This window comes from Emydura macquarii, unplaced genomic scaffold (genome assembly GCF_026122565.2).
Source record: "Emydura macquarii macquarii isolate MOO-44397 ecotype Brisbane River unplaced genomic scaffold, CSIRO-AGI_Emac_v2 contig_3122, whole genome shotgun sequence".
Classification (NCBI taxonomy): domain Eukaryota; kingdom Metazoa; phylum Chordata; order Testudines; family Chelidae; genus Emydura; species Emydura macquarii.
The window spans coordinates 590,345-614,059 of record NW_027133259.1 but is presented as its reverse complement, the minus strand read 5'-3'; positions in this window follow the sequence as shown (position 1 = coordinate 614,059).

Here is a 23,715-nt window from a genome sequence, read left to right as displayed (position 1 = left end):
CAGTTGTGGCGCTAGGAATAAAACCCATCTCTCCGTTCCCCTACAAAAAACCCGACAGTCCTTCCAGTGCAGGAAAATTGGAAGGATTAAATAATAAAAACACCACCACAGGGGGGAAAAATAACATAAGCAAAAAGGTGGCAAACAACTTCTTGCTCCAATTTAAAGTGAGCATATTTTTTAAGTAAGAAAAAGAGACAACAGGTCTGACTGACTGGAGAACCTGTGAAAAAAGGGAAATTATCTGTAAGGAGCAGCAAACAGTGCTGGAAAAGAAAACACAAAAAATTGTCACAAAGTGGCTCTGATTGTAACTGCGAAAAAGTAATTTTTCCAGAAGGGTTAACAAATAAAACTACAGGATTCTGCCAGAACAAGAAATCACAACCGCCTAAAAGTGATAAAATTAAAAATTAAAAAAGAACAAAACCAAAATTGAACCCCATGCTTCTGAGGGGTATGGCAGAAGAGCTGGAAGAATCACTGATGTATAGATATGTTAGGAAACCTCTTTAGAATTAGGTACAGACCTAATGGACTAGAAAAAGTCTACACAACCCTCTTAAAGAACATGAAAGAGGATCATTATGGATCACTCCATTTTCACTGGTCCACATTAGAAGGGACCAAGTTTAGACCTCAGTTCCCATTCCCCCATGCCTGTGCTTCCCATTTTCACTATTTATGAGGCTGGCTAAAACTCAAATATCTTGTATTTAAAAAGGGTATTAAGGAAGATCTAAGAAATTACAGACCTGTACGCTTGGTTGCAATAGTGAAGACAATGGAAACACTAATCAGGAATGCCTGGAAAATTGTAATTTAAGCAAGAATTGATGGTGTGGATTCACAAAAGGAGGATCAAGCCCCAACTCAGAATGTTTTTCAAGGGGTAGAAGTTCACAGAGAGGGAAGCCATGCAGAAAAGTTAGCTACAGTTAGCTTTTGTGTGATGTCTGTTCAAAAGCTTTCCTAATCTACAAGTCCCTTAAGTTTGACGTTAGGAGTGAGCAACTCGAGTAGATAAAGAAGTGGCTGCTGGTTATAGATGACAGTGTGTATTTAGGATTGGAAGTTGTTTAGTTAGAAGAAAAGAGAACAGTAGGTTGCATACAATAAGAATGAGAGCTAAACCTTTCCTAATAATGTCATGGATAAATTATATTGCTGAAGAAAGTGGTGCCTAAATTTGTTGATATCAAACTGACATTAGGAGGGAAGGAAAAGAAAAAATTCTCAGTGTCTTGGCTAGATTAAGCTCAAGATTTATGCAAAAGTGAAATAGAAAGTAATGCGCCAGGGACCAAAGAACAAATTATAATATCTTGTATTCGTGTAATGGGAGCAAATTACAAAAGTGAGCATGAAAGTGAATGGCGGTTGGTAGCAGATAAAATGCACTTAGTCACAAAATTGGGATATAAAGATAGCAAATATAATTTTAACAAAACTAGTCTAGCACTACAAGCGGGACCAACACTTTTTATTTTATAGGCCTTTTATTTTATGGTGGAATTTGCAAGACTGAATGCAATTCTGGTCTCTTCGTTGCGAAAAAGTGAGAGAGACATACAACACAACAAGCAAAATGATATAGAAATGTCAGGGTGAAGTAGGTTAGAGATCTGTATGCACTGGAAAAAGAGGCGATGCAGGCAGAACCTCATTGATCAGGACACAGATGACATAGACAGGTGAATGGATCTAAGGTGGCAGTTTGCAACTCCATTAATTTGAATATTAAAAGGAGGACTGACCCTGCCTTTAACTACAAGGCATGAATTGAGTCCAGTGTGGGGATGAATGGCCTCATGCCAGACAACCAACAAAATGAGTTTGGGGCTTCCATAGCCAAATGCTGTAACTAAATTCACGATTTAGCCCGCTGCTCAGTTTCACTGCCCTCCCACTGCAAAGGGCAAAGTTGGGCTTCATGGCCAAATCTCCACCACTTAACGCCCGATTCCGCTGCATGCTGAAACCCACCACGCTGGGAAGGGGGATGAGGGTACATAAAAGGGGGAGCTCAATCTGCAAGAATTTAAGAACTCCTCTCTTGACAAGCTAACAAGGTCCCCCAGTTCCTCCTGGGTTCTGCGCTCAGGTTGACCCGCGGAGCTGGCCCCTTTAACCCTCTTACCTGCTCAGGACACAGGCTGCAAGTTATGACCATAGTTATTGATATCCACTACCCACTCTTTGTCTATTTTATTTATTAAATCCCTTTTATCCTTACTTATACCATGTACCAGGCTTCTGGGATGTTGTGAGGAAAAGAAAAACAAAACAAAAAAAAAAACCTCACCAGACATTTTGTCAATCTTGCCCAGAGGGAAAAATGCCTCCCTTTCTCCTAAACGTGGTCTAAATTGATCATCACCGTGAGCTGGAAATGCAGCAGTGGCAATTACACCACCTGTATGAAAGCCAGGCTGGGCCCCTTTCAGCAGCAAGTATTGCTGTTATGCGCCCAGGAATGTTTGAACACACCGGGAGTGGGGTTAACTTGAGCCACTCAGCTCCTTCATGCCCCAATGAGCGGCCAGGTGAGGCGGCACTCTTCTTCAGTTTCCCAAGCCCCAACCCCAGCCATCAGCCACTCATCATTCTGTGCACATTGGGAAAATGTAGTCCAATCAGGAAGGCTGGTCTGTCGAGGAGAAAGGGAGCATACGGTACACAAACCTCAACTCCGACAATGCACCACAGCACCATTATGAATGCGCCACTTTCTCCCTTTTTGGGGTGGGGAGAAGATGCACCCTGGCCTAGTGCATTATGGCTGACATTGTCCTATCAGAGACAACAGCCACTAGAAGACAATGGGAACGTACTTTGGCACTGTTTGGGACTAAAGGAACCATGTCAATGTCAAATACCTTTGTAATGCACTGATTTCGGCTCCAATCTTGCAACTGGGTCTGCATGAGTAGACCTTTACACCTGCATGAATTTCCACTGAAGTCAAGCCTTCAAGAGGATACTTATTGTACTACAAAGGTCTGGTGTCAAATACAAAAACAAGACAGTACAAGCATAAGCTAAGTAAGAGCTGGATACTAAAAGAATTTAAGCAAAACTTCTTTACAAAGAATACATAGGCATGTAAGTGACCAAGACTGACAATAAGCGTCATTACAAGCCTAAATATCTTTGTGAAAAAAATAAAAGATTTGATGGAAAGGTATTATTGGTACCACTGACTTGAAAGAATAGTTAAGAGGGGCTTCCTGATTGTGAGCCATGTGCTTTCTTCTGTTTGGCAGCATAGGGGGAGCCAGCAGAAGTAGAAAGGAGGCAAGGGTGAGTGGAGAAGAAAGTAGTGTCCTTGATCATGAAGTCTCTTCTCTTCACTCTGTAGGCACAATGCAGGAGCTCAGTTCTGTGCAGGCACAGCAACAGGTGTGGAGAGAGTGACAGATGTGTGGGAAATGGCCATTGTGCATGGCAAGTTCCCTTTTCAAGGCAATCAGAGTTGTGATTTGCACTGAAAGTTACTGCATCCCCCATCAGTACTAATGTCTGCCCTGTAGCTTTGTCACATCTTGGAGGAGGTAAGGAAGTGCACCTGGTGGGAATTGGCTAATAACTTCTCTCTTCCTTCCCTTCAGTCATCAGCCTGACCTCCAGCAGGGATAATAACTACAAGGCACCAGGCCTAGTCTCCTGTGGCAACTCCTGCCTTCTCATTATGCTGAAAGGGAGGCTGCAAAGCCATGTTCCATTCCCAGAGGAACAGGGGCAAGTTAGGGAGATGCCTTAGCACTGATGTTCAGAAATAGAATCTCCTGAGGTAAGAATTCAATAATGTTTGTGCACTACCTAAGACAAAATAAATTATGCTTATCAGAACCATTATCTGAAAGAGAAAGAAAATAAATAGGTGTATTGCTGGAAACAACACTCATCATAAATCACAACTCATAAATGCATGCCAGTCATGGGTGCAGCATGTGTGGGAATCACCAAGTTATGCACTTCAGCCTGCATTTCCTACTCATAAAGCAATTCTGTTTACATTACACACTACTTATCCGACCGACATACTTCAGAATATAAAATACAAGCAGATACATGAACCAATGCATTTCTTTGAAACAACATTTCATGATAGTTCAGCATCACCTACATGGTTACACAGGGTGAATTCTTGGCTTCATAAAACTCTCATTGACTTCTTTGGGGAAGGATTTCACCTGCAGTGTTTGCATGACAACATCTTATTTGAAAGGGTGTGTGTGTGTATGTGTACATTATTTATATTGATCGATCGATGGTATTCTGAAAGTCTCTGAGTTGAAATTTCGGATATGTGATCGCCTCATAGATTGGAAGCGTTGGTTGTCAAAAATTAGAAAAACAATAGCAACAAATAATGAAGACATATGGGTTTCCCATCCACCTCACCAAATTATAAAAATGTCTGAGTGTACAGGATGGGGAAAGTGAGTATTACGATCCTTGGGTTTTGTGCTTCTGTAATTGCAAATCAGATGAATTTAGATGACATTTTGCCACTCTCTGTGGCTTTAATGAGGACCAACTGCCTTGCCTAATCAAAAAAAAAGTATATCTTTTAAAACCAAAAGTATTTCAGCTTAATGACGCACATAGGGAGCAATTGTTAAGTGGCGAAATTTTCTTGGGGTTCAGCCTCAGTGCACCTGTGACTCAGCTGGATTTAATCTGTTGAGGGCTGTGTTTAGAAGCCATTGCCAGATTTTAGCCTGGAAACTGAATAGGGCCCCACCCAGTCATGTTCCAGTCCACAAATTACTTTAACATTTCAGTGAGGAAAGAACAATCCTATTCTGTGGGTTAAAGAAATCCATAGATGATTAATGTGTTGTTGGAGTTAAAAAAGCAAACAAAAAATGAAAATTCAGCTGACAAGAAAGTAACTCATTCATCTGATCTGGTACAATAAAAATAAAAACTAAACTGACTGCTGCTTCTGATGAATGTATATAAAGCTGCATATATGTACTCAGTATGTCATTAAAAATAGACAAACAGAATTCTGATCAAAACCAGAAAAGCCAATTAAGAAGTGCCAACGTTGTATCTTTTATCTCACTCACATGTATAGGATCGTGGCGTGTACACGATGCACTATAGAGATTCAGGACAAGAGCTTCAGAAACGAGTGCCTAAAGATTGGCTCCTACGTCTATATTTAGGGGCTTTAATAAGTCCCCAGCAGAAACAACCAGCAGCCAAATTACAGCACACAGGTGGGCTTCTAAGTCCATGAGTCCCACATCAGAAATGTGGAAGCTTATCGGTAGGCACTCGTTTTTCAAAATCTTGGCCTGCATTCCCAAGCTTACTGGATAAGGGTCTTTCAAGTGAGGCCCTAGAACTGAGGTGTTGTCTCCGCTATGTTCTCAGAGATCCCATGGCACTGTCCAAAGTTTACGAATTTGCAGTCTCACTGGTAAAAATTTCCTTTCTCCCGCAGTTATATAGTGTTCCCCCCATTCTGCACTGCAATGAACCTGAGGCTTTTTGAATTTTTTTGCAAAACAAAGAGAGCTCTACTCTTGAACAGTGGTTAGGGCACTCACCTGGAATGTGGGAGACCCAGGTTGAAATCTGCACATTACAAGTGAGTCCACTTACCACCGGGGGGTGTGTGTGTGTGTGTGTGTGTGCGCGCACGCTCCTTCTTCCCTGCCTCCCCCACTTTCTGGATCTGAGGAACCTTCCCAATGAAACTTCCATAGAAAAAAGACCCCATCCCCCCCACCGAAAAAAAGTTGAAAAATTCTTGGCCAGCTCCAGTAATGATCCCATCTGCCCATTAAGGACCCATTGCCACTCAGCCCATTGAGATACCTCCTTCACATTATTCAAATATGTTCTATTTTGGCAAGTTGGAGGATTAATCCTTCATTGTGAAATGTTTTATTTTTGAAGGTTTGTAACCAAATCTTAGCTTTCCTTTTACTGTAGATGTTCGTAACTGAACCACAGTTGTATTACAAACACTACCTAGCATGTGTATTTTGTCTGGTATTTATTTACTTTAAAGATTTTCTTTCTAATTCCCTTATCAATATAGATGGTTAAATATCTGACATGGAAGATGTGGATTCAAGCACTGAAACTGGATTCATGCATCTTCAGGATGGCAGTAAAACAACATCTGCCTCATTTTAGGCACTCACTAAACATCAGATCAAATCACCAGGTTTCTGCCATAACAGCAGAAAACAGGTAGGAGCGAATGCTGTAATGCCGCATTGTCATGCTGTTTGTTATGATGTTGTGAATATTCCATATGTCAATGCTGAAGTCCTAAAATTAAGTATTGTGCAGTACTGCATACATTCCTTTCCTGTCTAATTCCTTTCACTTTGCACTACTTTTATCTTGGAATTAGCTTTTCTTACACTGGATTGAGCTAAAGTCACATTTAGAACCGTACAGATGAAGGATCAGTTTCCTAATCTTATAGGGCAGTCAACACACAGAAATCAGAAACTCTTGCTGGTTTTAGGGAGTTACCAATTAATTTAATTGATCATAAAGAAAGATGTAAACTTGCATCATACTAAGATGTAAAAGTGAAGCAACACACGAAAAATGCATATTTGAAAATGCAAACTAAGTTAATCCCTTATCGATTATTCAGTAAAACAGTAGGACATCAAGGAAAATAAAAAAGATTAAGCTGAATTATTGTAGTATGAGAATGTGCATATGCCAAATAAATCTGGAAAAACAAAGGGTGGAGTTATTTGGAGTCTGAAGATTTTTTCAAACAGAATCTTTGAAAGAGGGTCTTTCTTTTAGTGACAAGTCCTTTCACAGGTCCCGTTCATTGAAAAGAAAGGAATGCCAGAACACCTCATCACTTCTGCATGCCTTGCCACCTTCTTTTTCTTTCCAATGCCCATCTTAGCTGAATGTTACATTGTTGCAACTCATCTTTATTTGGCTTTATGGTATTCTGGAGTAACAAAATAACTCACGAGGCAACTGGCATTCCTATAAAGCGTTTTTACCAATTTGAACCACACTTCATCTTATAGGGGTGGACAAAGAGCTAATTTATAGGGTGCCAATTGGTGGATGCTAACATTCTGCATTACAGACTCTAAACTTCATTTTTTGGTTTCCTAATGGTAAAAGTTGCACAGTTAATAAGACATAGCTTTCTTTTATTACAGACCTCTGCTCTTTGGGCCATATTTTTCCTATTGCAGAAGTATCATGCAGCTATTTCACACAAATGCAATTGTCCTCTTTTATAATATTTTTTAAAATGGCATCTCCAACATCAACGTTTTTGCAAGCAGCTTCTTCTTACCTAAACTTTCCAGAAATGACTAGTGATTTTAGTGGTCTACTTTTTTGGGTGCCCAACTAGAGACATTTCAAGGGGTTTTCTGCCCAGCACTTTCTGAAAATGAGGCCCCTAATTGCATACCCAAAATCATTAGTGACTTTTCAAAATATAGATCACCACATCTTACAGATTTGTTTAAAAATCAAATGATTCCCTTGACAATTCCAGCTACAGAGCACATCAAAAATACTCGTGCAGGAAGTAAATGCCAGACCTGTTCCCTACATGCTTTCTATGGTCCTGAATGCTTCACCTTTCCACTGAGTTCACTGTATCAATCCTCAGCAGGTCAAAAGGTCATCTCTGAGTCAATGGGACCCTAAAGCTCTTGAGAAGGGCCACTGACAAATTAGGGGAGATCTCTGATTTGTTCTCATTGCCTGTTCCATTCCTTGACTTACATATTTTATTTCTCCACTGGAAGGTTGGAAAGTATTTTGTCTGTGGCAAGCAGAGAACTAATTTATGGCATGATATGCAGGATCTATTTTATGGTCACTATTCAAAACATCTGGTAGTAAACTGTACTGTTAAAAATAATTTAAGTGCAAAATATACCAACTGTAGAAAACACAGGTTTTGCATTTTTAAATCTCTTAATGCAAACTAGTTTTGAATCAGACAAGATGACATAATGAAGAAATCATGAACATTCCAAAGAGCGGTGATACAAGGTCAGAGCTGCATCGTCCCAGATTCCTCATTAATCTCTTTCCCCACGTCACGTCCTCTACTCGTTAGGTCCTGTACTGCAGCCATCAACCTCATGGGCAGGAGAACTAGACAGGACTCCTCACAGAACTGTCAGCCTCACTGCTCAGCTGGCCAGAGGTTCTGCTGTTCAGGTGAAGACCCTGGGAGCAATGGAAGACACTCCTCCCCATTCTAGCCCAGCATAATGTTACCTATTAATTTTTGGTACTTCTCTGGCCCCCGTTACTGACTGCAGCGTCTGAGTGCCTCACAATCTTTCCTTTATTTATTCTCACAGCAATAACAAATGCGACCATCATTTTACAGACACTCAGACCCAGAGACTAAGTGACCTGCCCAAGAGCACACACGATGTCTAAGATGACTGCATGGTGGGGTAATGCGCTCTATGGGGATGTGATTTCTAAAGCGCACTAGCAGACTGTGCAGCGATTGGTCCACAGAGACCCTAAAGGGTCTGTAGTTTGCTTTATTGTAATGTTGGTTCAAAATGCACCACTTCAGAGCATTAGGGAGCCTTTATTGCACACAAGCGTGGTCTACGTGGACTAATTAAGACAACATGCTAATGTGCATTAGAATTCACACCCCATAGTCACACCGTCCAGACAAGCCCTACTGTGGAGCAGGGAATTGAACCCGGGTTTAACACTCTCACTTTGTCCCATAATAGTCCTTTGGTCCTCATCTCCCACAACTCCTGCTGGCCCAGGGAACAGGCTTTCAAAGACAGAACACACATCTGCAGCCCAGCCATGCCACGATGGAAATCCTTCCAATCACAGATGGTGATATTGTGAATTAAATTAGAGAGAATCATGAGGAAACTTGCACCTACTGTTATATTTATAGCACCATCAAAATGTTCTGCACTGTAGTGTACTAAAGAACGAAGAGTCCCTGCCCCAAAGACCTCATGCTGTGAAATCTCTTCTCTGCGAAAACCCCACCATAATGTCCATGTTTCAATGCAGGTTATATCCTGCAAAAGATCAGAGTCCGCTTCTTGAGAAAACAAGAAATCACAGCATCACCTGCTGTTAATTCTGCAAAGTGAACTCCCCCATACCCAATGATGATGTAAAACTTATTTTGAAGAAGAGAGCGATCAGATTAATCTTCAAGACAAGTGACATTGGCACAGGCTCTTAATTTGACAAGACGTGAAATAAATTACAACATCCAAAAAACAACTACCTACATCAACCCTCAGACACAAGGTCAGAGTGGAGCAAGGTTTACTTTTTCACAGCATGCCTCGAATACATTTATATTTCTTTGCTACAAGGTTAGAGCTAATTCTAAGGGAAGATCTCTCTGTATATCTGGTACCACACATTAAGTGGTGGTGGCTGTGGTCTGGATTGTTGGGAAAGATGTGTGCCAGTTGAAGGGCTAGTGAGCCAGGGAATTACATTCAACTGCAGTGATAGACCAGGACAGTGTGGGGTGCTGACACTTTCCCCTCACCCACTCCAGGTGCCCGGAAAAGAAGGGGGGACTATATAGGTCCATGGTGGTACAGGAAAAGCAGCAATGGAAGTGGTGAAATACCAGGTTTGGTCAGGATCCGCTGTGGGCATTGCACAGTTGCTCCTTTCTTAGGGGCCAGGAAGCAATTATTTCCTTTCCGCCAGACTGGCCAAGGCAAAGTGTGCGGGGGAGGGGTCGCCTTCCCCACAAGGAGTTTGGGGGGTGGGGGGCTCAGTTGGGTGAACATGGAATGGGAGTTAGGCTATGATATCACAACTAATTGTGTAAACATGGGGCAGATGTCCAGTGTAGGTACTCCACAGGGAAGGGATACAGTGATCAGATAAAATAGATTGGTAAAGGATTTAAAGGGGGTATTCTTTAAGGGAGTAGAAACAAGGGGTGTTTGCAGCTCCTATGAATGATACGTCAGGAAGCCAACCCTCTTCTTTAAAGCCCCCCCACTTTAGCCCTCATTCAAGAGGCAGGGATGGCAAAGTCCCAGCAAGGGGTTGGCTGGGGACCAGGATGGGTAAGAGGGAGGACTAACAAAAGTCCCTTGGGCATATATAGAAATGATTATGGAATTACCTGCACTGTACATTTGTGTCTGCCGGGCATTCCCAGATAGTTAAGAATAAAGTCGCAGCCTAATTAAACCACATCCAGTATCTCCTGTCCTTCTTTCAGCACAGCCTGACAATACAAAATCTTAAGTCACAGCTCTATCCTCCACCCATGTGCAATAAATAAAATGGACTCACTTGACATATTGTACGATCAACAGTCAGCATTGGCCAGGAACGTCTAATCTCCCTACTGTGTAACAAACAATCCACTCCATGTGCTTTTGATTTAGACCTCCTACGGCAAGGGAGATAGTGGTAAACAAACATAAAAGGACAGACATACCAATAAAATCAAGCCTAAGTACATTCATGAGATTGAAGTCACTAAACAGGGCTGAGCATTTTTGCAATGTTATACATCTTTCGCACACGTTATAGACCTGATTCTCCATGGCCTTGCACCTGGTGTTGTCATTTAAATCTTTGCAAAGTGAGTGCAAAGAGGAAGTCAAATGCTAGTGTTCTGATTTGGTGTGCACAGCAACAGAAAGTGCAAGGCAGTGGAGAAACAGTCTTTATAGCTGAGTTTTCAATAAACAGGTCTCGAAGCAAGAGTACATAGGGCCAGAGCCGCAGATCCTAAACTGGCTTAGCTCCAGTGACTACAATGGAGCCATACGAATATAAATGGATGTACGTAAAATCAGTGAAGCTGTGCTGATTTACACCTGCTGAGAATCAAGCCACTCAAATCTTCTGGCTCAGTTCAGCCCTCTCCTTGCGCCAGGGTGGAGATATTGTTGATAGAATTATAGCCCAACTTTTGTTTTGGTGTTCAGCTCTCTAGTATCCACCTGCCTTTATGTGATACTGCGCTTGAAAGAGAATGTGTGCACCAGGACTACAGTACTGAGAACCACTTTCTCCTTCTGCGGAGGTCAGGGTTGTTTCCCTTCAGGAGTGGCAGCAGGTAATTACCCCAGATTTCATTATGAAGCATGCTGATATGGCTTAGCTTCAATCAAATAATATATACTGCCAATTTAAAACCAGACATCAGAAAGCATTATAATCCACACTGTAGACACTGAAAGGACTGGAAATCTTTCAAACACGTAATGTAAAGACAAACAGACTTAGTATCTGATAAGACTGCCCAACGTGCAATGGATCTGCATTAGTAGCAATACCCATCTGTCCTCCTACATTGAAAGCTGATAGACACACCAAGAGGCTATTTTGTTGGAACTCTTACTTCCAGAATAATGAATAAGATACCACGTATTGTAAGTTATCAGTCTCCAGTATGGACCTATTAGCTAGTCATAGTCCGGGAATTTGACAGATTTTAATACAATACTTAGCACTAATAGTACCTACACATTATCATTATTTCAGATAATTTAACAACTAGGGTCACAGTCACCAAATTAGCACTTATTTTGTTCTTGTACCATGCCTAAACCTAAGTTATCCCTGAGAGCTCTTTCTAAAATCACGCAGTGGACACCTTCTCTGCACCAGAGTTTGATTGCTCCATTTTAGCTGGAATCATATTCTAAGCATCCTCTGCATTTTTAAGAGAAAGGATATATTTCTCATTTTACACTGTCACATTTTCTCTGCATACATGACAGCAGGAGAATGGGTGGCAGCACCAGTGGGAATCTTCCCACTGTAATTTCTATACATAAGGCCCGTGATAAAAAAATTAGGCTGTAAAAATTCACTGGGGCAGGGACTGTCTTTTGGTTAAATGTTTGTAGGACAACGCAGCCCTGAATGTATTATGGTAACGACTATAGGTCCCCAAATAAATAACTAATGCTTCCTTAACAGCAGGTTTTGGGACTTCTTGGTCTAAGAACTTAGCACTTTCTGTATCCCAAAACATATATATTAAGAGAATATTTCTGCTGAATAAAGCTTTGTTCCATGGTATCAGGAATTCCTTTGGACAACTCTCAGGTTCATTTTAGTAGTAATGCAGCACAAACTTATGATCTATTTTCATGACTCAAAAAAATCCAATGACACAAACCCCTGGATCTTTAGTGCTCCCTGTAAAATAAAAAACATAGTACCACTTGTTCTAGAAAGCAATGCAACTTATTCTTAATAGTGCTGAATTTTATGTTCAGTATTGTGCTACTTGCTAGATGAGACATGAGAATTCACATCTTTTATTTAATCTACTCCAGAAGAATATCAGTCATAACTATTGTCTTGAAATCATTAATGTTCACCAGATCGAAGGAAGAGTGCTGATGTCTGACATGCTGGCAAACCACAAAACCTGTATGTTAAGTCAAAAACGAACATGCAGCAAACTAGTGAAAAGAAGCAATTGTATTTCTGAGAACTGTTCTACTTTGTGTAGTTTTTATATTCATTATTTAACTCATTGGAGAAAAAGACAGCACAATTATTTTACCTGGTGGTTTCTCTCAGAAGCACTGGGATTTTGGCTTGAAGACGCTAAAAAATAAAAAAATGACAGGATCTTTTGGTGGCTTCTCTTTTGGGGTGAGACCCCCAATCAGGCCTGTTTACCATGTCTCAGGACAGACACCCATATCTTTACATGTACTGAACCATGGAGAAGAGACTCCTGGATCCAATTATTACTAATTCTGAGTAATAATTAAAAAAGAGAAGTCATTCGTTAGTATGACACGTTTACTCAGATACAGAATGAAATTCACACCTGTGGCTAGCACTTGACCTATGCATCATTTAAGTCTTCAAAATAGGGCTTAAGTCTTGTATGTGCTGGCCCTCTGCACAGAGGTGAACTTCATCCTCACTCTTTTTTAAAATGGATATTATACATTGTACGTTTTTAGTTTAGAGGGAGAACCCACTGCTACTTGATTTTAAAGGGTGGCCAGCAGTAGGCCATGATTCTCACAAACTACAGCTTCAGGCATTGCTTCCCACCCGGAACCTCTCACCCCTTCTTTAAAACACATACTGGGCAATAGCTTTCAAAGATGATCTTTAAGTGCCTTCAGCAGAGAGTACAGAGCATGTAGATACTGCAGTCAGACACTACGGCAAAAGAGGCTATAGAAATGCATATAGACAAGAGAGAGAGAAAGATTTACAAATCAAAAATGCAGTTCCTATATAAATTACTGCCAGGCTGAAATCATATGTATCAGCTCAGGCAATTAAATAAAATACTCAAACCGTTTCTTAAAAATCTTAATTTACTTCATTTAGGGTAGATAATTCCAGCTAGCCTTCCTCGTATCTAGAAACTACAGGTAATTTCTCACAGCTATAAATCTAGTTTCCAATGCTCAAGCCATCATAGAGTCAGTTGTGATGAATGTAACTTGTAATGGCAAGAACCAGTCCATATCATTAAAAAAAAAATCCAATGAGAGTCCTGTAGCACTTTAAAGACTAACAAATTCCTGTGGGCATAAGCTTTCGTGGGCTGCAACCCACTTCGCCAGATGCATGAAATGGAAATCAGAGATAGGGGGTGTATATATATAGCCAAGGGTAAGAAACAGAACAATGGGGAGGGAAGGTGTTAGCAAAGTCCATTCAGTTAGAGTAGATGAGGCCTATTCACCCATTGATTAGAGGTGAGAATGTGTGAACAGTGACCATTACTTCTTGTAATGAAAGAACCATTCCAAGTCCCTATTCAGACCCAGTCTGATTATGTCCCAGTCTGATTATGTCAGATTATCTGATTATCTGATTGTCTGATGTCAGATTATCTGATTATGTCAGATTATGTCCCAGTCTGATTATGTCAAGTTTGCAGATGAGTTCCAGCTCTGCAGTTTCTCACTGAAGTCTGTTTTTGAAGTTTTTCTGTAGAAGTACGGCAACTTTCAAGTCAGCTACAGAGTGTCCTGGGAGATTGAAGTGCTCTCCGACTGGCTTATGGATGTTACCATTTTTTATGTCTGATATGTGTCCATTTATTCTTTTGCATAGTGCCATTCCGGTTTGGCCAATGTACAAATACAAATAAAGGATGGTCACATTAAACCACCCTATACCAAAAACCAACTGACCGCAATACATACCTTCATGCCTCCAGCTTCCACCCCGAACACATTACACGATCCATTGTCTACAGCCAAGCCCTAAGATAAAACCGGATTTGCTCCGATTCCTCAGACAGAGAGAAACACCTACAGGATCTCCATAAAACATTCTTAAAACTACAATACCCACCTGGGGAGGTAAAGAAACAAATTGACAGAGCCAGACGGGATCCAGAAGTCACCTACTACAGGACAGACCCAACAAAGAAAACAACAGAACACCACTGGCCATCACCTACAGCCCCCAGCTAACATCTCTCCAACACAACATTAAGGATCTACAACCTATCCTAACAGATGATTCCTCACTCGCTCAAGCCATGGGAGACAGGCCTATCCTTGCTTACAGACAGCCCCCCAACCTGAAGCAAATACCCACCAGCAACCATACACCATACAACAAGAACACTAACCCAGGAACCTATCCCTGCAACAAACCCCGTTGCCAACTCTCCCCGCACATCGACTCTAGTGACACCATCACAGGTCCTAACCACATCAGCCACACCATCAGGAGCTCATTCACCTGCACATCTACTAATGTAATATATGCCATCATGTGCCAGCAATGCCCCTCTGCCATGTACATTGGCCAAACCGGACTGTCACTACGCAAAACAATAAATGGACACAAATCAGACATAACAAATGGTAACATCCATAAACCAGTAGAAGAGCACTTCAATCTCCCAGGATACTCTAATATTTCTAGCTGCAAACCCTGTAAAGCTCAGCCTGGAATCTGAATGTCAAGCTGGGTTTTTCCTTGCTCATGTATCACTGCCGGTAATAAAGATTCTTCAAGCTAAATTTTGCACTCAATTGAACTTGGGTAACCGCTTGTCTTCAATAAGATGGCAAAGGTATAATGAAGGGCAGAATTTGGCACTGCCAAAGCAACACAGTTACTAATTTTATTGATCATTCCTGGATCAAAATAGCACCATTGGTTCTGCAATGCTCATAGGAATCAAAGGTAATAAACATTATTTTTGTCACGGCAGCAAGCAGATAGGGCTCTGAATACTCACAGGGAACAGATGTTATGAGGGAAAAAACGGACATTTTTACAGATCATTTTTCAGATCATTTAAAACACAGGGAACACTTGAATGGTTCTTATAACAGATAATTACTAGTAATATTGTGTATACATATATGAACCCACATACTGTATGTATAAATATATATACACTTACTACATGTGTATTATATTATCTATACAGAACCTTTTAAACACTGTGTACATCACTGGAATGCAATCACCTCTGGGATGAAGCATAGAAATTGTTCAACAGTAAACAGCAACAGTTTAGCAGAGGATATGAGCAATGTATTATCCTGTTAATGATGCAGGAGGAAATGCCCACTGGTAAAATGTAATTACTCAGGATAGTATCTGGACACACCAGGATCACCAGCCTTTCTTCTTGCAAAAAAAAAAAAAAAAAAAAAGATAGGATCTTTAGCATCCATGAATTGTTAGGATCTCAATTTTATATTTCATCTGAAAAGTGGCACTTCCAGCAATGCTATCAACAATTGGCCTCTGAAGCATTTGTTCACTTTTATTCTGATTCAGAAGGAAGAACATGCTACTGTTGGATCACCAAATCCACTCAGAATATTTTCAGAGATGTCTACTCTACCAAGGTAAGTACTGACCCAACTTGATCCTACTTAAGCTTTTGAGGTCTGACAGAAGCACATCACAACGTGGTACACCTAAAGATTCTTGTCTAATGCTTCCTAGTAGTGGCTCTTTATGAACATAAAAATAACATCCTATTGAAAGGAAGTTATCTGACTCCTTGAAAGAGTAAAGTGGTTGGGAACTTTGACTAGCTCTGTTCAGGAAGTCAACCAACCACTCCCCAAAGTAAATTGGGCTCTGACAAGGAGAGGAACCCAGATGAGTAAACAATTTACAGGCCTCGGAGATAAGAGGTGTTTACATGCAGATAACCTTAAATTCAGCTACTGAAATGAAACCACATATTTCCTGTCTCCCAAACTCCTCTGATCTAGACCAATATCTTGATAGCTCTCATCAACCTATTTAAAAAAAAATCAAACAGTGCTTAGGTACAAGTTGCTCTACCTTGATCTTTTATGGAATTTAAAAAAAAGATAGATAAGGTAGATTAAACAAGGAAGTCCTCAGGCTGTCTTCTAGTTAAACTACACACTGAACAAAGTTCGCTCTTTATCCTCCCACTATATATCAGACAAAGTATTTCACTAGAAAACTGAATTATATTCAGAATTTGTCTGGGAAGGTTGCACTTATGAAAGATTAACCTCCTGGACTCCAAACATGATGCAAAGATTAGACTTCCACCTCCCTGTACATACACATAACAGTTATGGTGTTGGGGAAATCAAATTTCCACTCTTCAGTTTATGGTATTAGTAGTAATAAATCTATCCAGAAAAAATATTTGTAAGGAGGATTTTAATGGTTAACAGCATCTCATTATCTGCTGACATAATACCAGAATTTAGATCAAATTCAACCACACTAAATAGTATTACCATAGTGCCTGGCAGCGTCAAGGTGTCTTAAAGTGGATGTTAATGTAATTTTAAACCTAGTTCAAGGAACATTTACACTGCCAGTGTGGTGTAAAGATGCCTTAGTGTTACTAAGAAACAGGACCATATTTCTTCAATAATACAGGGAACAGCAAAATATTGGCAGAGTATTTACTTTAAAAAATATACTTAAAATGTGAAAATCACCCTTAAAAGAGGATTGCTGCAGCTAAATCTTACCAATGACAAATCAAACTATGTACATCAGAATCCAATAGCACAGGAACCTTAGATACAAGCAGATAAAGAAAATGGAGCACTAATACACTAGTATTAGAGGAAATAGTGATATAGGTGATCTTTCTGCAGATGCATATGTACACTGGAATTACTGATATTTTGTCACATTAACTGAAGATTGTTTACTGGTAGGAAGTATTAACATTTATATTAGAGCTAGTTAAAACAATGAAAACAGATTCATGAAAATTAAATTTTGAATTAGTTTTCATTTTGAAATGTTCAAAAGTGACCCATTTAATTAATTTATTTGTTTAATTACTGCAAATTAAAAAAGAGCACTCTTTTATCCCTTTAAAGTTAGGGGGGAATGTAGTGTGGATAAAAGGTAACATATTTACATCCTTAGGACATCCATCCATAAGAGTCTTACAGAATGGATAACTGTACAGCTTTCCCACATATACCCAAATGTATTCTGGACAGACTTCTCAAATATTTAAGAAGCAGATTCAATTTTGGACTTTCTGCTGAAAATGAAGGTGCTGGGCTTTACAAGATGGACAATTATCCTCCAACTGTAGGACTAAGGCTATCTAAGGGCTTGTCTTCACTAGGTTGCTCCATGGGAGCCGCAGCTATAGATGCAACGGCATTGATTGAGTGGGTCTGGTGAATAGATAATAGCTCTCAATCGATAGCAGAGCGCTTCTCCTGTCGATTCCAGTACTCTACCGTAAGAAGAAGCATAAGTTATGTCGATGGGAAAGCGTCTCCCGTTGACATAGTGTAGTGAAGACAGAGTGGCTACTTTATACAAGGTACATCAACTTCAGTTACGTTACTTATGTAACTTCCATCGATGGAGCCACACAGTGTAGACAAGCCCTAAAAGAGCCTCCATAAGTCTCTGAACAGCCAGCAGAAGATAATGACATTTAGCCAGAAACTGTTTGAGTTGTGGTGAGAAAACAAACACAGGTGTCAACAGAAAAAGAAAAAAACTTCAGAAGTTCTCCTTGTGGTCTCAAGAGAAACCTCTCAACAAAGAACCACTGATTTTATAACAGAAGTATGAAAGCTTAGGTAGAAACGACTAATCGAACTGTCACGTGACCTATGGAGAAGCAAAGGTGGACCTGTGGAGAGGCAACGGGATGCTGATATTGTTTTCGCTGCTCTTAGGGACTACAATATGATGTCAGATTTGAGGAGAGGGAGAGGCAGGAGTCATCAAATTTCCTTTTCATTATTAAACACAATAATCCTGTGGGCCACAGGAACAAGCAAAGGGAAGCATAAACAGGTATATTTCACCAGCTATAAGATACCCTTCCATTGGCTTTATAGAATGGCTTAGCATGGATATTTCACAGCATAGTTTGTTTCAGCATTTGCACTTCTGTGTATGCCAATACATTCATTTAATACTTGTTTTGACTGAAATAGCTTATAAACTTCTATGGAAGTATCACAGTGATAGAGTATGGTAGATGCAACAGTTTCTACCAGTTGTCCTTGAACATAATAAAGGCCTGATCCTCCAGTCGAGGCAGCGTTACTCTTTTTCTGGAAGCGGATTTATTAAGTCGATTTCCAGAACAATCGAACGGGTCTCCACTTCCGCTCAATCGATCCCAAAGAATCGATCTGATGGTGGCGAATTTGCCACTGTCAGTGAAGACATACCTACATTTTTTTGGTATTTCAGTTTATTTCCAGATTGCGTAACTCATCACCTAACTGATCTTGCTCTGTTTTGTCAGACTTATTAAGGAAACATTTTATTAGGTTTTGAAGTTCACTTGGATTTAGTTACAAAGGGGGATACATTCATACATAAATTCATACAGGAAAATCTTAAGCCATCAGGAAAAGCCTCCATATATTGAGAGGTCTTATACAGCGGAATAATGTCCCAAAAGAAGAACAAGGAAGGTCCATTGTTTGAGTGCTATACAAATATAGTGAACAAACCAGTGGAGGTTGTACTGTATGAAGAAATCTTACATTGGCAGATTACCTATATTCAGTTTATTCTATTGGTGCATTTTTAATACTAGGATTCTGATGAACTAAAACGTACCAATGTCATTGCCTTATAAACTGCCTCAAGTGTACTGTTTTAGCATTTTAATCTGAACATGAATCATATTTAATACGTTTGCATCAAAAAGTGAATTATTCCCACAAAAGTTCTATTAAACTTCCCAGTCTTCCTCTAAAAATAAACAACTTCTCCTAAACCCTTTAAGTGGGGATATGCTAATGTTATGCATATACAAACAGAAATATGAAAACCCCATCAGGTTTCTAAATATTCATACACATTTTAAATACTGTTTATGAAACCTCAAAAGGATATCCCCAAATATCAGAATTTAGGCTAAAAGGGAAAAAATACATTCAGCAACAAAGCCAATAAAAAGTTAGATGATAACTTTTAACACGCGATTTACCTTTATTAAACCTTCATTTCTTTCCCACTTCTAAAGTAACCAGCATGGCAAAGCTCATAGCAGCAGTTTGCTTGGAACCAGCCGCAGTGACTGTTTCTCCCATTTGGAATGCCAGTTTGAAGAAATACCTGGTAACCGCTGTTGACCTGGGTCTCCTTGTTTTAAACGATGGGCACTGCAGTAGTTAGAGCCTTCTGTCTTTTTGCACCTCTGCAGCCCACTGGCCCAAAGAAAAAACAAACGAATCTTTGGTTGTTCCTGCTCCTGGGCGTTTAAAGCACAACTCTACTACAGGAACTGAAACCAACAGAAGAGGGAGAGAATTTTCACAACTACGTTTCTACATTCTTTCCCAGCATTCATGAAATACAGAAAACAGCACAAAGTACATAACATGCCAAACCTGGTCATTATTAATTGCATAGTTAATCAAACTGGAGAGGCCATATATAAACCAATTAAGCAGAAACTTGGATTTATACCACACTTTTTTTTTTTAACATTCATTTTTGCTGATGTATACATGTAGTTAATACTAGCTCTTACTTTCAAGATGTAGGGATGAGCATGTGCCATGACATACGCATTTAATTTTAGGGGGAATGATATTTATGGTGAGTGGCAGGGACTGTTTTAAAATATTCAAATATTACTTGAAACAGGAGGAGACACTCTCTCCGCTGCAATTGTACTGAGCAAAGCTTGATCAGCATGTGGAGAGTTTCACAACACAGAGTATTCATTATATTATAACAAAAATAATAATTTAACCAATTTAGGGCCACAAATTCAAGGGTTAAATTACATGATGCAGGAATTTTGTTTTGTTTTAGATCTTCATCCAGCCTTTTATTAAAACACTGCTAGCTGCGCTTGCTACGAACACTATAATGGGACAAATTCTGGCCCTTCGCTGCTAAAATGGATGGCGTCATGCAGAGCTGTTCAGTTCAGCCATGCTCCCAAGACAGCAGTCTTGCTCCTATCCTGAAGAAGAACCCCTCTGATAGGGTGCTTTATTACGTCTTCATAGCTACCAAACTCTTTTCTCTTCCTCCCTCTAAGGGCAAAGTTTAGGATGCCAGTCCTCTTGGCTTCCATCTATGCAGCTGGGGCAGCAGGGAGAATCTCACGGAAGGTGTTGCCTTTCCTAATATAGGGAATCGAAGATTGACTAGGTTGTGTGACGTGCAGCGCTTGTTTTCAGATGACTCCTATAAAACAGAGCTGTCAGCAGGGAAAGGGTGGATGGTCTCTCCACACCAATCTACACAAACCGCCATGTGTATGGTGACTGACCAGGGTGGAGACAGAACGCATTAGTCTCCTCCTGAAGTTCACTCCTTGTTCTAATCCACTTGCGAGACCCAGGGGCGGCAGGAACTCTGGCAACCTCCAGAGGGAGAAGGGGAACAGAGGAATCTATGATAGGGACCCCACTGATTCCCTGTCTCTTTCTGTATGAAGTTCAAACTCCTTGGCTCTGCCCCCCATTTCTCACTGCCTTTTTAATCTCTGAAGGATCATGTAATGTTAGGATGCTGTAAAATATATCTTGCTAATGAATAATTAAGGGAGGTGGACAGGAGAATTAATTTATTTGATGTCCTCATCTCTTGGCGCAGCAGTACAGTCTCTCTGAACCCCTTCCTACACTCAGGATTGATCAGCACAGTGAAGAGCGGGTCTAACGTGTGAGCGAGCAGCATGTGCACTCCTACTTTCCAGGATTTGCCCAACTGTGAGTAATACCATGGCGACCTTTCGGGAGAACATGGGTCCAATTCTCCTCTCGGTTAGGCAGGAGTAATTCTGCTGATATGAATGGGGTTATCCCAGTGCAAAGCCAACATGAGAAGAGAACAAGCCCTCTAGTAATACACTGCACAGGTGAGTGGATCAGGATGCGGAGAGAATGGGACAATGGACAGTTTGCATAAACATGTAAACTTGAGAGGTGTCGTGCTCTAGTGGATGAGACAATGGGCTGGGACTCAGGAAACTTGCAAACCCTTTTGTGGTACCTCTGTTTCCTCTCCCATTCGTCTTCTGTCTTGTCTATTTAGACTGTAAGCTCTTTAGGGCAGAGACTGTCTCTCAATGTGAGTGTACAGTGCCAACATAAGGAGACCCATCTTGGCTGGGCAACAGCACAATATAATTAATAAATTGTTAGCTGCAGTTCTGTCTTCTTCGCCATCTCAGAAAACAAAGCAATTCAAGATGTAAGTCCAAAAACATCCCCTCTCTGTTTATACGTACAGCCACAAAGCATGGTCATGGGAAGAAGCACCCACCACATGAGTCTTCTCTAATTCCCAATTTTTCCTGCCAATATGAAGAAAACATATCCTGAATGTGAACCATAGATATAATAAATGCAACGAAGCTCAAAGAACAACAATAGTTTTTTAGCCGCCTTATTGCGACATCGGCAGCACATGGATAAATCCCAGTCCAGCAGCTAGTCTGACATATAGTAGATGAAAGGTAAGTAATAAAGGGTTTGAAGGCTGCATTTTTAGATGCATTAGAGAGTTAAAGTAGTATGGAGAAACTGAAAATCCAGTCATTGCCTTCCAAATGTAAACCCGGCGTACTGTGATTATTTTCATCTTCTTACTGACAAATAAGCCAATGCTTTATTTGAAGAGTTAGTTGCTTTTAGGAAGTAACTGCAAGTATTAGTGTAAACTATCAGCTTTCAGATGTGTTTGGATAGTATTTCGAAAGTTGCATATGCCAGGCCAGGAGTTGCATGGGTGGAATTGAGGGCAGAATTTGGCCCGGTATCTAACATCAGGGTAAAATGATAATATGGATCTAAGTATAGCATATTTTTACATCAAAAATCATTAGTGTCCTAGCTTAAACTTCCAGCTGAAAATGCACTTAAAAATATGATACGAAACAGCCCAGCCACGATCCTGATACAAAATCCAGTACTACAGATGACACGCTGGGAAAAATAAAACAAAATCAACATACCAGTGCTTGTGGCTGGACCACTATACCATTACTGGCATTTTGCTTATGTAGTGATTCCACTGGTGTTTTGCATTACATGGCAAAACCATAGGTTCCCCTTCTAAGAAAAGAATGGCTTAATGTGCCAAATGGTACATCTGGAGAACAGTACTGCCAGACTCCTATGATAAAAATGATGAATCTGATGCCTGCTGGCGAGGTTTCTAAATATCCTCACGATATTGCAATTGAAAAACATATTCTGGTGACTTCTTATTATCCAAAGCTTTCAGTCTGGAAAGCATCTTACGTTTATTACCATACTGGCTTTTTGGGGGGGGGGGGGAGGTTGAGGGCAAATCCTGCAGCTGCAAGGAAGACATTTGTGGTTTTGCTGAGATAATGTTTACTGTTTGTGCTTTGTTTTAGATGTTAATTAGATGTTAATGTTCTCTTGACTTCCAATGTTATAGACACTATCAAGCACAGTGGCTGTTTGAGCTTTGAACAAGTGATGCAAGATGAAGCTTTTTTTTTTTTTTTTTTTTTTTTACTGGCATGGATTTAGAGTCAGATGGTAGGGCATGACCTGGAGATCAGAGAGAGAGTAGAGAGGGGAAGGACCTGTTAGGTCATTTACAGTCCAGTGCAGGACGGTTCTCTGAAGTATACTACACTACTGCATTGTGCAGTCTAGACAAACACCCCAAGCAGTGACTTCCACTACTCCCCGGGGAAGGCTGTTGCAGAGTCTGAGGCCCGTGTCGGGTAATTGGATTTGTAGAGTCACAGAAATGTAGGGCTTGAAGGGACCTCAGCCATGCCCCTGCTCTCAGACAGGACCAACTACACCTAGGCCATGCCTCGCAGGTGTGTGGGCTAGATGGACCACTGGCCAGACTGGGTCAGACCATTCTTATATTTTTATTACCTGACTCCTGCAGGACCTCAATATACACCTTCCCCAATTATCTATATGGTCAGTCATCATCACTACAATGTGCTTATCTATGGAATTATTTAACTATTTTAGATTTATCTCGCTTTTATCCACAAACACAAGCACCCTGGATGCCGTCACCAACTCATTTTGTATTTCTATATTTGCCTTACACAATGTATAAATTATAAATAATTATAATTATATATTAAATTATAAATAAAACACACAGCGCTTGCTGTTAAGGGTGCCATTCTCCAAATACAGTGTGATTTTTCATCTTCGCATTTGCTCCATTATTTTACTAGGAATTAGGAGTGATACATATCAGATGGCAAAATTCAGGATCACTCTTTACCCCTTTCTTGAAGGAACATGTGTGAAATTTGAT